General features: G+C 40.0%; 1 protein-coding gene and 1 long non-coding RNA gene across 4 annotated transcripts in view; one reads left to right on the top strand and one right to left on the bottom strand.

Annotated features, from left to right (window-relative positions):
• Positions 1–17,317, top strand: part of LOC112817179 (uncharacterized) — a 120,236-nt gene extending 102,919 nt beyond the window's left edge. Inside the window, exon 4 of the long non-coding RNA XR_012378529.1 lies at positions 17,272–17,317. This is a non-coding gene — a long non-coding RNA (uncharacterized lncRNA). The remainder of the gene's footprint in view (positions 1–17,271) is intronic.
• The window catches only part of SLC16A10 (solute carrier family 16 member 10), a 131,671-nt gene that overhangs the window by 89,740 nt on the left and 24,403 nt on the right, over positions 1–17,528 (bottom strand). The window lies entirely within an intron of this gene.

Genomic DNA, 17,528 nt, shown 5'->3' with positions numbered 1-17,528 from the left:
AAAGAACAGCTCGTGAAAAGATGCTTTTTTCTAGTCACTGTTTAAATGTAAACACAAAGGAAAGGGCCATATGCCAGCAAACAGGTTCACTGAAGGCCGTCACATGAATAAGTTTCCGTAGTAGAGAAGAAAGGCTTTATGTGAATTTAACAGGAAGACCTGCTCCCCCGGAAATCAAACTGTGCTGACTCCACTGTGGTGGCATTGCATCTAGAACGCATTCCCCCTGACCTAGATACATGCTCCAGGGCCGACACTTGCCTCAAATTTTTGTTAGGACAAAAGTAGGGGGGAAATCTCTGAGAGTACACAAAGAAATGTTTCAAAGCAAACTATATATTGTGATATAGTGATATGTCGTATAATTAAATTTTCCAATTCATAACTCAACTATAGGCATCCTTAAATTGTAATGGCCTGAACTTAACAATAAAACCTGACTTTGGAATTCTCATTTTGGAAATCTCCCAGAGATATGCTGTGTAAGAGGACTTCAATCAGATCAAATCAAATGTGTAAAAGCCAAAAAATCATAGTAAGAATTACTTTGAATTTTACTTATTTTATAAAGCAGAAAAGAGGAAACAAGTTTGTCTATCAATTGTCTCAGGCTTCTCCGGACAGGTTTAACAGGATTTCTACTTTGTTCCACTGTCTTTCACTCAAGTTACCTCTTGTCACATCCAGAGGCACAAGAGAAAAAGGCCAATTTGGATAGGGGAGCTATCAGTAAAGATCCTGAACATGGGATTGATTCCACCCTTTAGGGTGTTTGGAGTCTGATTTTGGAGGTCTCTGAATGCATGTGGCTGGTCTATAGTTATACAAATTTGAAACTTAAAAGCCACTGTGAATTAAACTGAATTTAAATACCGAATAACAGCTTTATTACTAAAATAATATTTGTCAAGTACTCTGTGCTTCCACTCTGATAAAAATAGATTTGTAACCAATAAGTAACTTTTAAAGCACTGAAAAGAGCCAAACACTGGTGATTTTGACAAACTATAAGGCATTCCCTACCCACTGCAGTGTTGCTGTCATCTAAAGTCCTGTCTCAGGTAGGGGCTGTTTCTCCACTTTCCCAACACTAAACTCAACCAGGTTGTTAGTTTCACATGGGCTCCAAATCACTGTATTTTTCCATTTCTCCCCTGGCTTTCTTGGAAGCCTGACAGACTGGATGGAAAGATGAAGACTTTCCAAGGTCCAAACACACAGCTGCTCCTTCCAAGGCTAGCTCCAAAACTGACATGGCTGCTTGGTAGGCACTGCCGTCAATTGATCTTGAATGCCTTATGGCCTTTCATATTCCAATCTTCTCGTTTTCACTGGAGAGACTTATTGCCTAACTTAAAAACCCACTATAACATTAAGTGAAAAATTAATACTGTACAACTATGTACAAATTATATATAAACAAGAACTGGAAGGACATGTGAAAGGATAAAAACAGTTAATTTGTTGAGGTAAAGATTTTTCTTGACTTATAAATTATTTCTTTATTATATTGTTTGTGCAATTAAAAACGACTAAAGATGGGGTGCGCCTGGGTGGCTTAGTCAGCTGAGCATCCAACTCCTGATTTTGGTTCAGGTCGTAATCTCAGGGTTGTGAGATCAAGCCCGCATCAAGCTCCATGCTGGGTGTGGAGCCTGCGTAAGATTCCTTCCCTCTGCCCCTTCAAACCTCCCCGCCCCCCAATTCAAGCACGCACACTCTCTCTCTCTCAAAAAGAAAAAACCACTAAAGAGATAATAATCACAATCTGTCACTGGTAAACCCCTTCTATAAGGGACAACACATCCTCTTTTGAAGAAACAGAGGTATTAGTTCTCTGCTCAATAAATAGCCTTCCTAAATGCATGTCACTTCATGTGGTATGCAGGTGAAATTCTTCAAAATAGAAAGGTTTATAGTACGGTGCTATGAAATTAACTTCCATATTTCTTAAAACAACTGGTATCATCTTCATCAAGTAGGCTACACTCTCCAGTAGAAGAGGGTCACCCCCTCTTATCAGACCACTAAATAATCAATAAATAATTTAAATATGTAAGACAGTGAAGAAGAAGCATTTGAGAGTATCATGTCTACTCTGAGATTAAGTACAGCTCTGAGCCCTGAGCTTCAGTGACCTGCTCTGGGACCACATGTAGATTACTTACCCTCTCTGTGCCTCATTTTCCTCATCAGTAAAAATGCAAGGTTAGCAGCACTTACCTCAGACGGTTTAAGGATTAACAGAATAGGGCGCCTGGGTGGCTCAGTTGGTTAAGCGACTGCCTTCGGCTCAGGTCATGATCCTGGAGTCCCGGGATCGAGTCCCGCATCGGGCTCCCTGCTCAGCAGGGAGTCTGCTTCTCCCTCTGACCCTCTTCCTTCTCGTGCTTTCTATCTCTCATTCTCTCTCTCTCTCAAATATCTCTCCCAAATAAATAAATAAAATCTTTAAAAAAAAAAAAGGATTAACAGAATAACATATGTAAAAGAGCTTGTAACTAATTCTTGGTAAGTACTCAATAACTATTAGCTACCATAATAATTACATATATTATGTTAACTGATCAATTATCATGGCTAAACTGATGGAATGAGTCAAAGAAATAAACTCTCAAGGGACAAGAACCTTGTCCTAAGAAGAAAACACAAGGGTATCGCTGCCCCTTTTGGCCTCAAAGGAGATGGAAAAACTGCTAACAGTCTCAGGCTACAGAACCAAGGCAGCTGCATCCGAGCTGCACTGCCTGGATTCACGATGAGCCTGGGAGAAACATGGCCCAGCCTGTGCACACTCACCCATGCCACCTCAAGGAGCCACGGTTTAAACAGCATCCCTCACCTCCGTGCACAACAGGATCTTGCTTTATCCTTCCCTCCCCTACCTCCTAATCTCTATTTCAGATCCAGTGTTCAGAAATAGCCTTTTTACCATTCTCCCCTACTCTGTCTCCACCCTCACTGCCCTTCAGACTGTTAGAGAAGCAGATTCACTGATAGACAGCAAAAACCATAATGTCACTTGAGAGATGCCTGCTGTGAGAATACATGATAAAACAGCATCCAGTATCAGATTAAGAGTACACCAGCAAGAACACTGTGTGGTGCTCTCTGTTACCTGCTATGCGCTAGTTTTAGGACACAGAAGACTCTAAACTACAGGAAGACAGAAAGGTTTCATCTGTTCCTTTCTTTCATAACACCTCCCTAGTGCTTGCCCAAAACTGAACATATCCCTCCCCTGCTCAAAAACCCAACACTTAAAAGAAACCCAAGCTCTTTTCCCTGGCTTACAAACCCTACCCAATGCAGACCTCCACCCCTCCACGCTGGACAGTGTCTTTCTGTTCCCTGCCTCTCAGCCTTTGCACTTCTGTCTTCCTCCTCCTGGAAGGCTGTTTCCCTGGATCTACACATGGCTATGGTCACTTGGGTCTCAGACCAAATGCCACTTTCTCCAATAGGATTTCCCAACTAAGAATGCCCCTTTTTAAGTTTCCTCAAAGTTCTTGTCACTCCATGAAATTCTTACTGACTCATTTACCATTTCTACCGCTAAAACGTAAATTCTATTAGAGAAAGGACCATATGTGTCTAGTTCACTATCATGTACCTGATGCCTAGCCCAGTTACTGGCACAGAAAAGGGGCTCTCAATTTTTGTTGAGTTAAATAAATAATAACCTCTGAAGATGATAATGCTACCTAATATTTATTGATTCTGAACAGTGTCTACCCATTATCTCATTTAAGCTCTCCAGCAAGTTTACAAGATACCCCATTTTACAGATCAGAATACCAAGGCTTAGAGAGAGTAACTTGCTACAAAGTCACTCAGGTAGTATTGGCAGAGCCAGGGTTCTGGTCTCATTCATAAAAGAATATTTAAAAATATAAAAGCTTATATTCTTAACCATGGGTACTATATTTTAAGTCATATTTCTTCATTTTTAATATGATAATAACCATGTCATCTCACTTGACTTAACAGGTTTATTGCAAGAAATAAACATAAAAAAGAGATTAAAAAGTATAAAGTGCGGGGGGGCACCTGGGTGGCTCAGTGGGTAAGCATCTGCCTTCGGCTCAGGTCATGATCCCAGGGTCCTGGGATCGAGCCCCACATCGGGCTCCCTGCTCAGCAGGAAGCCTGCTTCTCCCTCTTCCGCTTCCCCCTGCTTGTGTTCCCTCTCTCGCTGTCTCTCTCTCTGCCAAATAAATAAATAAAATCTTTAAAAAAAAAAAAGTATAAAGTGCTATGCAATGTAGTATAGTATCCTAAAATAGTCACAGACTGCCTAACATGAATCTAACTAGGTAAAAAAAAAAAAAAATAAGCAATAAAATTCTTTAATCTCACACTTCATCTCTGGCACAGCTGATAGTACTACATAAATCTGACAATCTAGGGCGCCTGGGTGGCTCAGTTGGTTGAGCGACTGCCTTTGCCTCAGGTCATGATCCTGAAGTCCCGGGATTGAGTCCCACGTTGGGCTCCCTGCTCAGTGGGGAGTCTGCTTCTCCCTCTGACCCTCTTCCCTCTCGTGCTCTCTATCTCTCATTCTCTCCCTCTCAAATAAATAAAATCTTTAAAAAAAAAAATCTGACACTCTAGATCTATTTCAATATAAGTCAATGCATGTTATGTCCACCGATCTTCAGCTGCAACTACACAAATATGGGAAGTATGGGAAGAAGCTAACCAAAATACTGGCATCGAAAAGAAGACATGTAAATACCAAGAAAATACTCTTGGTGAAGTCAGCCTTCACACCAGCACACTGGCTCCTCATGCCTCCCATGAAAAAAAAGAAAAGAAAAATGAGATAACACCCAATTTGGAAAACTGCTTTGAGCAGTCGTCAAAATCTTAATATCTCTTATTCTAGGACTTTAACATAATCCCCACTAAAATAGTAAGTGGTTCTCAGCTATAAATCCAAAAATAAGGCACTATTGGGGTACCTGAGTGGCTCAGTCAGTTGAGCATCCGACTCTTGATTTCAGCTCAGGTCGTGATCTCAGGATTGTGAGATTAAGGCCCTGCAAGGGGCTCTGCACTCAGCAAGGAGTCTGCTTGAGATTCTCTCTCTCCTTCCTCCTCTGCCCCTCCCCATCCCCTGTGCGTGCACACTCTCTAAAATAAATAAAAATAAATAAATAATAAACATAAGGCACTACTGATTATAATTCTGACATTTATGACAAATATTACATACATATAAACACCTACCATAAAATATACACATGCCTGTGTCTGAACAAAGTCACTACTGATTCAAGTTACTAATTGCCATGACTGTCTTAAGAATTCATAATGTAAATCAGTATACAACAGTATTCAGTATAGAGTAGTAGAAGGAACATGGAGTTTGGAGTCCAAAGATCTAGTTTTCAGGTACCTCCTATTTGATCTAGTCAATCTGAGCCTCAGTTTCCCCATCTATACAGTGAGGATAACAATAATACCACCATCGTACATGTTGATCAAGTTAGGATTAGGGGTATTATTTATGTAAAAATACATCAGAAAGTATAAACAGATTTTACATTTGTTATATAGCAATTGACTGCAATTCTAACAGCAAATATACAGTATACATGTAATGTTTTTCTGATATTCAGAATAAAGAGAGTTGTAGGAAGTACTTATTTAACCACAGAAATATCTAAGAAATTACACTTTGTTATTCAGACTGTCTAGAAAAACTTAACAGAGGCAAAGGGATTTCAAGGACAATTTGATGAGACATGGAGAGAGTAGCTTTTGGAGAACTCATCAAGTCAGACAGATTTTTCAATAAGTCTTAATCATAACATCTTACTGTAAATGTGTCCCCATTTTCCAGAAGTTTCATGGGAGGTAAGTGATAACCACTCCATGCCCATACATATTTATCAAAGCATACTACCACTTCTGCAAAGATTCACCCAAACTACTCCCCTTAGCCCTGGAGATGATCTAATAAGTTATCTATAATTTAATAACACTGCTTTTAATGCTGATGTGATCTTTAGTGTGTTTAGTTATAGGAGCAAAAAGATCTTTGAACTAAAAATAAGTCTGCAGATTTCCTGACCTGTTTAGGTCTAGCTGAGGAATTTAGAAACAAAAATGAAATTCAGGGTTAAAATTAGTTTTATTAATAAAATCTAAGATACTTTAATAAAAAATTTTCTAACTGTATTTCCTCTTCCCAGTATAATAGTACTAAGGTTGAACTCTGACAATAATTAATGTGCCACTTAGCCATCAGTGCTTAGGATTCAAAGTCTTACTCATTAACAGTGAGGAAAATTTCCAAATACTGTGCAATGAACTGAACTTGAACTCTGACAGTCATTAATGGATAAAATTGCAGAGGCAGGAAAAACAAACAGTTGATAAGCAGAGTTTATAAACATTTATTTTTCCTATAGAAGGTCTATAAAGAACATTTTCTACTTGATGTTTTCAGAGATTTTTACATCATACTAAAGCTCACACTAAAAATTATTATACTCTCTCATTCCTACTCAATAACCTAAGCCAGAATAAAATTTTAGGGATTCCGTGAAAGAAAAGCTCTCTGTTAGGGGAAAATTAAAAATTAGTTTTTTTTTCAAACTAGAAGTACACAAGTCCATTTCTCAGCCATCAACCAACCCCAAATAATTAGGTTCAGAACAAACAGATAAAAGGCCCCAACTTAAGAGTTGAAAGCATAGGGTCCTTTGTATTTCTATGGCCAAGCCCATCACTCAAGGTTTACTTACCGTGTGACAACTAAAAAGCCCACTGCTAATCAAGGACCCCTCCATCTTAGGTCTTAGAATGAAATTATCTTGGATTTAGGGCAATTTTCTCTTTGGAAGGGCTTGGTTGGCTCTTCAGGCAGCATCTCAGCATGCCCTGGAGTAGAGTACTGGAACCCGTGGCCCTTGCCCACCTCTGACTGTCCTACTTTCCTGCTTCTTCTGATCCAGTCCTGACCCCCAACTCTGGGACTTCTTGGAGATTTGACAGGGGAGGAGGAGGAGAGGGTGGAATTTCAGCCTAGTGTCTCCCTAATGGTGACATAACACGAACTCTACTGCTCTTGTACTGACAAATGTCAGTGCCTCCTTCAGGAGGGCTTTTAGGTGAGAAAAGACCCCCCCACCCCATCCCGGCAAGCTACTAACACAGAAGTTAGTATGAAGGAGGACAAAGACTCAAATCCAGCACCCTTGGGAAACTATCTCTGATGAGGGGCTCCAATTCAGACTACTACTTGCCCCTTAGACCTACACTGGAATATTCAGGAATTTTACCAGTTATTAGTCTATTGTAATACAACAGAATCAGACAAAGATTACCTCCTGGTTCTAGGGCTCAAAGTGTGAACCAAATAACTGAGGGAGCAGTGCACCTCAGCCAGCAGGTCTCCCTGATTTCAGTCACTAAATTAGACCCTGAGGAAGGAGACTAATATCAGACATAGATCCTTCTCCAGAGGGAGCCACAGTCTCAGAGCTACACTAACACATACCTGAGCATGGACATGAATTACACAAGTAAATAAATAATTGATCCAGTAAGCAATGAGAGGCTGAAAGGGAAAGGATTCTTTGACACTGTAGTAATCAGAAGAGACCCCCTTGCAAGCATCAAAACATCCTCAGCTGTGGCCCTTACACCGGGATTGTCAGGCACAGTTACTTGTGACAGAATTATATTTGACAGGGAAGATAAGAGTAGGTAGGATGAAGAAATAAAACTCCAAAAGCAAAGTTACTACAGAACCAGGCAGAGAGCAGCCTGACAGGATGATGACAAGTGGTAGGTATGGGCTAGATTCCAAAGAAGCACCTGATGATAAAAACATACATGGAGAGTAATAAGATCCAAATCACACCAGACTCCAAGATCATGCTGATCTTCTCAGAAGGAAAGTTAATATGCAACATGTGAGTGAAAAGCAAGTATAAAAATATTATGCCATGAACAGGTGAGGCAATGTTTATTTTCCAAATCAGTAATGATGAACTGGCAGTAAATAAAATACCAGCAGCAGTATCTAGTGATTACTCAGCACCCCTCTCCCAGATGGGTGACAGCCGGGAAATGAGGGTGAACTCCAGCCGTGCAGAACGGCTTAAAACAGAACCCACCAGTTCTCTCTGGGGAAGCAGGAAGCAGGAGCTATGCAGAGTGTAATAAGAACTTGATAAAAACTGGGTAACAAGAGCCCTTACCTAAACCAGGTGCTAAGTCTGCAGGGAAAAGCTGCACCTAAAGGATCTCAACGTGCCCTGGACAGTTTAAAGAGCACAGTGAGATAAAAGGCCAGAGTTCCGCCCCAGCTAGCCCATTGTGGAGGAAGGGAGTTCTCACTGGTGGGAAGTCCAAGCATTAAAGTTGCTCTTGCCTGGAAACTCAGTGACCCAGTCCTGCCAGAATCTGAACTCCTTTCTGGTAGCCTATTGGGTACCATCTTTAAAATCCCACAGCATCTCCCTGTCTATGGAGCCAAGTTGAGTTTCTAGGGGATGCTGAGAAGCAGACTAGACTAAAGCCCAAGGACAAAGTCAGGTCCAAGTTCAGTACACACAAGAGCAAGACACAGGATGCTGTCAACGAGGGGAACGAATGAATGAATGCAGGGCCATATCTTCAAGGCCTGGGAACTCACAGGCAAAAATAAGGGCAAGCCATAGTCAAAAAATCCATGGGCTCCCAAAGTCAGAAACTAGGAAGCTGACAGCATAGGGACAGGAAAGAAACTGTTTGGAGCAGAAATCATTCCTGGCATTACATGTTCACATAAAAATCACATGCTTAGGGGCTTCTGGGTGGCTCAGTCATCAAGCGTCTGCCTTCGGCTCAGGTCATGATCCCAGGGTCCTGGGATCGAGCCCCACGTTGGGCTCGCTGCTCGGCGGGAGGCCTGCTTCTCCCTCTCCCACCCCCCCTGCTTGTGTCCCTCTCTCGCTGTCTCTCTCTCTGTCAAATAAATAAATAAATAATCTTAAAAAAAAAAATCACATGCTTAATAAAGATGTATTGTCAGAATATACTGTATATAGTAAAAATATAGTAAGCTGAGTTAGAGATTACTCTTCCGACCAAAAAGCCTCACAGGTCCAGTTTATCACACATCAGATTTCATGTATGTTTGTATAACCCAACTTGAAGAGAGCTTATCTTTCTATTTGAAACATATTAAGAGAAGCCACTGATACTGTGCAGTCACAGTAGAGGAAAAATTAAAATGTGTAATTAGCATGAATTTTACCATTATCTTTATGCTATGCAATGCTACCTTTAAATGCAAATATAAGAACATTAAACTCATATGCAGAATCACTGAAATTACACAATTTATATTTCATGGCTTGTTCCCAGAGGGTACCTCAAGCCAACCAGAAGAGACAAATTCAAGCTAGACTCAAGAAGGTTGGAAGGAGGAGGAGAGGGTGCCCCAGGCACACAGGCGACCCAATGGAGCACTCCTTTGGGCCCAGGAATACTCATGGGAAAAGTTCAGACCTTTAAGGGGCTGGGGAGAGGGCTACAAGTATATGCTCAGGTCTGATGGCTCGCTCCTGGTTTTCCCTTCAGACCACCTACCAGACTGAGGGCAAATAAAGTCAGGCATTTCCCCTGCCCATTGGCTAGCCACCAGAGTCCATGGCAAGGGTTGCCCACAGGTTTTGAAACCTCCACACCTGGACATGCTAGATACCTAGACTGGGGGTAAGCTAGGGACCAGCCAACCAAATGTGCCACTGTGCTGCCAGCCTGGGACAGGGTTGGCTCTCACCACTCCCCACAACACTCCAAGATGTGGGTCCCTGTGCCCAGGCCCCAGCAGAAGCTAGAGGGTCATAGTAGAACATGGGCCTCCTCCCTAACATGACCCAGTTACCACCCCAGGTGAAGGGTGGCAGCAGACAGGGGGCAGTGGCTGAGAAGGGGAAGCAGAACAGGGCCAAGAGAGGTAGAAAGGCAGACGTGTACATGAGCCAAGGCCCCCAGCACAGGCTCCATTGTCCCATCAGACTTCATTTACAAAACAAGATCAAATACAAAATGAAGAATTTCAGGGGTGTCTGGGTGGCTCAGTCATTAAGCGTCTGCCTTCGGCTCAGATCATGATCCCAGAGTCCTGGGATCGAACCCTGCATCGGGCTCCCTGCTCCGCGGGAAGCCTGCTTCTCCCTCTCCCACTCCCCCTGCTTGTGTTCCCTCTCTCGCTGTGTCTCTCTCTGTCAAATAAATAAAATCTTTAAAAAAATAAATAAAAATAAAATGAAGAATTTCAGGATGCTGATCGCAAAGCAGTAAACCAAACACGGGATCCCTCTGAGCACCAAGTCCTGCGTGACTGGGTAGGCTTGTATGCCCAGGAACCTGGGCTTGCCTGGTTCTCTACTATAACATGAAAATCAAAGGTAAAGAAGGCTAGTCTCTAGCATTCTACAAAGCTTCTAGAAATTACACTTTAAATGGAAGTAGAAGAGTAACAGAATTTTTCTAAAAACTATGTCCTTCCAAACACAATAAAATCTTGATAATGCTGGTGCCAAAGAACTAATCTAGGCCTATGGGGTAACCATGCTATCTCCAATCTTCTAACACTGGGTGGGAAGCATGTGTGCTATATTTTACATGTTGTTTTGACCCATGGCTCATTTAAACTGGAGTTTTAAGGGGCTGATTGTATTGTATGTGTCTGACTGTGAGGTACTGTGGATCTGTCATTGTTAAAAGCAAGTTTGGGGTCAATTTAGGGTTAATTGTCTAGGTCTGGCGTTTAAAGGGAGTGCTCACTCTGGCTAAAGCCTCGAGGACTTTTCTTCAAAATTTTTCTCAGGACCTTGACTGGGAGTACAGAAGCTTAAAGTAAATATATAGTAATGCCTCTATCTGATGGGCCTTATCCGTTTAATGGAGAATTACCAAGTACACTCATGGAAGCAGAATTTTAGAGTTATACTGTCCAATACAGTAGCCACCAGCCACATGTGGTAATTGAGCACTTGAAATGTAGCTAGTCAGAATTGAGTAAGTGTAAAATATACACTGGATTTCAAAGACTTAGTACAAAACAAAACAAAAAAGATCTCAATATTTTTATATTAAGGTTGAAATATTTCAGACACATTGGATTAAATAAAATATATTACGGGTGCCTGGGTGGCTCAGTCGTTAAGCGTCTGCCTTCAGCTCAGGTCGTGATCCCGGGGTCCTGGGTTCAAGCCCTGCATCGGGTTCCCTGCTTGGTGGGGGGCCTGCTTCTCCCTCTCCCACCCGCCCCCCGTTTGTGTTCCTTCTCTCGCTTTGTCTCTCTCTGTCAAATAAATCTTTAAAAAAAAAATTAAAAATTTTTTTTAATTTTTTAAACTGAAGCTGGTTGTATTGTATATTCCAAAATCACTTGGCAATAAACATTCCAAATACACTCTGAATTATGAATAAAAAAATAGATGAACAGAAATATTTTGCAGAACACTATATTTTTTCATTAGGGAAATAAAATTTCTAACTTGCCTCATATCCGCACACATTTTTAAGTATTCCCCACAAAATAAGCTTTATTTCAATGTAGTTCAGTTTACACCAGAAGTTCTAAAGAGTAAAAATAACCCTGACACCTTAAGATCCTGCCAATTCTTTTTTTTTTTTAAGATTTTATTTATTTATTTATTTGAGAGAGAGAGAGAAAAACAGCATGAGAGGGGAGAGGGTCAGAGGGAGAAGCAGGGTCCCCGCTGAGCAGGGAGCCCGATGCGGGACTCAGTCCCAGGACTCCAGGATCATGACCTGAGCCAAAGGCAGTTGCTTAACCAACTGAGCCACCCAGGCGCCCGTTACTGCCAATTCTTAAAAACAAACAAACAAACAAACAAAAAACACATTAACTACTCTGCAGTGACTGAGACAACCCTAATCTCTTGTTCAGATACTAAAAATCAGCACTATAACATGATATTCATCCTCTTTGTCAAAAGGCTGTCAAATAATCTATACTACTGTTGGTGCCCAGCATAAGTTAAAGTTACTGAAACCAATGCTTAAAGTGAGTGGTCCATGGATGGGTGCCAGTCTATAAACTAATTACCAGTTCACAAGATAACTAAAGAAACAGAGTGTTTAGAAAGATTTATAGTGGGAGCCTGTGTGGCTCAGTTGGTTAAGCATCTGCCTTCGGCTCAGGTCATGATCCCAGGGTGCTGGGATCAAGCCCTGTATTGGGCTCCCTGCTCAGTGGGAAGCCTGCTTCTCCCTCTGTCTGCCTCTCACTCTTTCTCTCAATCTCTTCTCAACAAATAAATTTTTAAAAAAAGAAAAGTTTATAGCAATTTGAAAGGGTAAGTTTAAGTCTAATAAATCTAATATAAAATACAAATCCAAAATCATCACGTCTGCTTTTGTTTTTCTCTTTAAGTAATTCTAGACTGGAGATATGCACACAATAACAGATTCCAATTGACATTTTACTTTACTTCCATTTCATGTGTGAACTTTATACTGTGTAGAAACTATAGAAAAACACTTCGAAAGAGCAAAGGCTGCCAGAGTTACCTGACTCTCTACTAGTCCATAAACAAGTTCAATCTCTAACACAGTGACATGTAGGAAAACGGACATGGGTCAACTTCCACCTCTCTTCCACTACCAATTTTTGGGTGCTTATGTTTATTTTTAAACACTACTGATGAGCACTTTTCACACCAGGCATATGCCTGTGATTTATAAGCAGACCCAGAGGAAAATGTCTTGATTATTTATCTAAGAATCTGAAAAAGTGTTACACACAGAAAAAGGAGAAATGGAAAAAATGCTTCATGACCCAAACTAAGGATGTTGGAAGAACAATGTCAGCATGTTTGTCTGAATACCAATATGATTCTGCAATGTGAAGACATGTGCAAATCAGCTTTTATGGAAACAGATGCAGGCATTACAGTCATGACCACATTTTTCATATTTCTAAGTATTTTAAATTAATATCTATGGTGGATGTCCCCATTAATACTACTTAATGGTTTAAACCAACTTCATATTTAAAAACTGCACCTCAGCCTGGTTGGCTCAGTCAGTTAAGCGTCTGCCTTCCACTCAGGTCATGATCCCAGAGTCCTAGGATCGTGCCTGGCATGGGGCTCCCTGCTCAGCGGGGAGTCTGCCTCTCCCTCTGCCCCTCCCCCTGCTCGTGCTTGCACTCTCTCTCTCTCTCTCTCTCTCAAATAAATAAAAATCTTAAAAAATAAGTAAATAAAAACTGCACCTAACCGGCTTTAAAAAATTCCTTTATCATAAAATTATGTGTCTGGATACATAAAATTTTTGAAGGAAACATCCAAAATGATAAAAGTAAAGACCAGAAATCCCGCCAGTACCATAGTCTCCAAAGCAGTAAGGTTATAGTGCTCCTCTGCAATGTTATTTAGTCTCCAAAATTCCAAGTCCTAGGTAGGGCCTGGATATGATCAAGGTCCAAACAACATTAAATACATTCATCACAACCGGTTTTTGTGTGATTTTTTGTTTGTTTGTTTTGTGGTTTTTTGAGAGCCAGAGTGAAGAGCCATGGAACCATGAGGTAGTAATAATGGACTTAATTACTTAAGTCCAAAATAAATATGCCCATTTTATTTGGTTTACTCACCCCTTATACTGAGAGGTGAAAGCCTGCCTCTTCCCTTCTTATTGCTCTACTGATATCCTAAGCACACTTGTGGATTCGATTTTGAAATCTAAATACAAAATATTCACAGTTCATCCCACCAGTACATGCTTTCAAAATGCCCTAAACAGAAACAAAGAGCAACAACAAATGCCATAAGCAAAAACAAAAAACAAATGACAAACTGGCAAAAGTACTTGCAACTCATATCACTGAAAAATGGCTGAGATTCTCAATAAATTAGGAATTCCGACTAATCTATAAAAGCCAACATCCCAGTAGAAAAATAAAAGATATGACAGTTCACAAAAAGGAAATACAAATAAGTGACACTTTATACACAAGAGAAAATCCTCAACCATAATAAGAAAAATGCAAGGTATAATGAAATACCATTCTTTCCCTAACAGATCACCAAAAAGTGTTAACATAAGAGTGTTGAAGTTGGGGGTACGTTGCATTCTCACGTACTACCCTAGGGAATGTGAAGTGGCAATATAGAGATAATATGGTAATTTTTATGAAAACCAGAAGTATAGACCAGGGTGCCTGAGTGGCTCAGCCGGTTAAGCATCTGCCTTCAGCTTAAGTCATGATCTGTAGGTTCTGGGATTGAGCCCTGCATCGGACTTCCTGCTCAGCAGGGACTCTGCTTCTCTCTCTCTCTCTCCCCCTCTGCCCTTCCCCTCCATCATTCTTTCTCTCTCAAATAAATAAAATCTTAAAAAGAAAAAAAATTTTTTGACCAAAAAGGACATTATTGGGTCAAATGACAAAATTGGAGTATAGATTATATATGTTTAAAAAGGGTATTGTATCCATGCTCAATTTACGAAGTTGATAACTTTTATTATAGTTATATAATATATAATTTACTATAGTTATATATTATATAATATATAGTTATATATTATAGTATATATATATTATATAGTATTGAGGAAATACACACTTAAGCATTTAGAAGGAAAAGTCCACAATATATTCAACTTATTTTTTTTTCCAACTTAAACAGTTTGTAAAAACTTTTTTCTCACATATATGTGGATGTATGTATGTACACACACACACACACACACACACACACACACACACACACACACACACATCAGAAAGAGTGTACAAGAGGCGCCTGGGTGGCTCAGTCGTTAAGCTCTGCCTTCAGCTCAGGTCATGATCCCAGGGTCCTGGAATCGAGCCCCGCATCGGGCTCCCTGCTCTGCGGAAGCCTGCTTCTCTCTCTCCCACTCCCCCTGCTTGTGTTCCCTCTCTCACTGTCTCTCTCTGTCAAATAAATAAAATCTTTAAAAAAAAAAAGTGTACAAGTATGCACAAACGCTAACACAAATGGAATAAAAATGTTAGGAGGTGATACAGGGTTTACAGGTATTTTTATACTATTCTTATTCTCGAAACCTTATCACTAAATAGTTTTTAAAAGTGAAAAAAAAGTACATATACTTTGACTCAGAATTTTCACTTTAAGAATATATCTACAAATGTACCAATATGTTAATAATTTATACGTACAAAAAATATTCATTATAACATTGTAAAAACAAAAGATTGGAAACCACTTATGGTCCATCAATGGGAACCAGTTAATTATGGGACATCCATACAATGGAACATCCACAGAGCTGCAGTATAGAAGTAGCTCTTGAGCACTTAAACCTAATATTCATTTCAGTTCCCGGAAAATTTTTAAGTATGCTTGGAACAAATTATGTATGTGAATCCATTTTTCCCAACTGAACATTTTAAGAAATCTAAATACAAGATCATTCTCAAGCATTCAAATTGGAATGTCTATAAATGCAAAACACACAAAGAATTTCAAATATTTAATATGAAAAAAAGTGCAAAATATCTCACTAGTAATTTTTTTACTTTGATAACATCTTGAAATAGCATTGAGATATTTTAAAATATAGTACTAATTTTACCTGTCTACTCTTTAAAATATGGTTACTAGAAAACCTCTACTTACATATATGGCTTGTGTTCTATTTCTCTTGGCTGGGCTGCTACAGAGCAGCAGTAAACAAACCATCGCCTACAGACCAAATCCTGCCTGCTGTCTGTTTTTACGCAGCCCAAAAGCTAAAAATGGTTTTTACATATTCAAATGGTTGGGGGGAAAAAATCAAAAGAATGTATCATAAGTTATTATGTAAAATTCAAATGTCAGTGTCCAATAAAGTTTTACCAAAACACAGTCATACCCACTCATTTACATGCTGTATACAGCTGCTTTTCTGCTACAACAGCTCAGCTGAGTAGCCGCCAAAGAGACCGTTTGGCCTACACTAAAATTTACCATGCGGCCCTTTATAAAGAGCACCTGCCCACTCTTGCTACAGAAGATGAAAAAGAATGAGGCACTTCTATATGGTCTGATTGGGCCCACCTCTAAAATATATAATTTAGTTAAAAAGCAACACTGAATATTTACTACTTTTGCCCTGCTTACTTCCAAATGGGATCTGAGGGGAGCTATTTTTGTGCCAGTAATACTAAAATATTAAGTTCAATCCTCTTATCAGAACTCCTGGGCTGGTTTAGGCCAGACGATAAGGTCTGTTCAGAGATATGGCACATGGTTACCCAGGACAGATAACCCACTCAGTCCCCTCACCTGGCTTCACAGAAGCTTCACTCAGTCCCCATACGTGGCTTCAGAGTTATGGCACAGTCCAAACCGTCTTCAGCATGACACCCTCCAATAACTACACTTTGATCCCTTTCCTATTTTGATGAATCTCTTTCCTTGGCTTTGTCTTCCTGGGGCCCTGCAGTAATCTTCTGAATGTGGATGAGGGCATTCCTTTAGTCAGATATGAACCAGCTCCTCTATTTGCATAGGGCACAGAAGGAAAGGAAAATTAGGTGCCAATACCTAGTCTCAACTGCTTTGAGACTTTCACAGTTTCCTTCCCAGTGGTGTCTTGTCTGTAAACACCGACGGTAATTCATCTATGGATGCCAGATAGGATCAAATGAATGAGTTAAAAAAAAAGGTTTAAAGCTACCATAACTTTCTTGAAATTTATTGACCAGGTTGTCTTCGTCTTTTACCATTTGCATTGCAGTTTTTTCCATTTTCATTACATTTCCTAAAATTAGAGTAGCTTGCCAACAAAAGGCCCTGTAAAGCCAACGGTCTTAATAAAGTTTGTATGTAAATTTTTTACCTTAAGGTAGCAATATGCATTTATTACCTACACTTCAATTATGTTGCATATTTTTTCATGTTTATTATATTTCTTCTTTGGCGAACTGTCCATGTCTTTTACCTATTTTTGTTTTGGGGTGCTAGTTTTTGTAAAAACTATAACTTAAGACGATAATGACGTCAAGTCCAATGTTCTGTCCTTTCTGGAAAAGTAGCCTCTAAAATGTCAATAATTTGGCTCTGCTCTCCCTTTCCCTTCTCCTCTCCTTGCAGTACAACAGCAAGGGCATTAGATTTGAAATCCTAAGACATAGGTTCATTGCTGCCTCCCTGGTAGTTATTATACTTACCTATAAAGTGAAGAAGCTGAATTAACTGTTTAGCAAGGCCCTGAAGGTCTAAAACTCTTTCATTCTATTAGTCTTTTCTATTCTCTCTTCAGTTATCACCAGCCCCAGTCTACCTAGGATGGCAAGATGATTTAACTGTGAGTAATTATGGGACTTTTTTTTTGGTAGCTGTAAGTCCATGGTTATGCAAAAATCAAAAATAAGAATTACAGAGAAAAGAAATGGTTGTCACTCCAAAAGGTTGTTTCTATATAAATGATAAAATTAGTTAAAATTCTACCATCGCGGGGCACCTGGGTGGCTCAGTCGGTTGGGTGTCTGCCTTCAGCTCAGGTCATGATCCCAGGGT

This window comes from Callorhinus ursinus, unplaced genomic scaffold, assembly GCF_003265705.2.
Source record: "Callorhinus ursinus isolate GAN/ISIS: 27379988/994484 unplaced genomic scaffold, GSC_fseal_2.0 scaffold6, whole genome shotgun sequence".
NCBI classification, from domain to species: Eukaryota; Metazoa; Chordata; class Mammalia; order Carnivora; family Otariidae; genus Callorhinus; species Callorhinus ursinus.
Note: the sequence above shows the minus strand (reverse complement) of the source record. Positions and strands in the feature narration are given on the sequence as shown.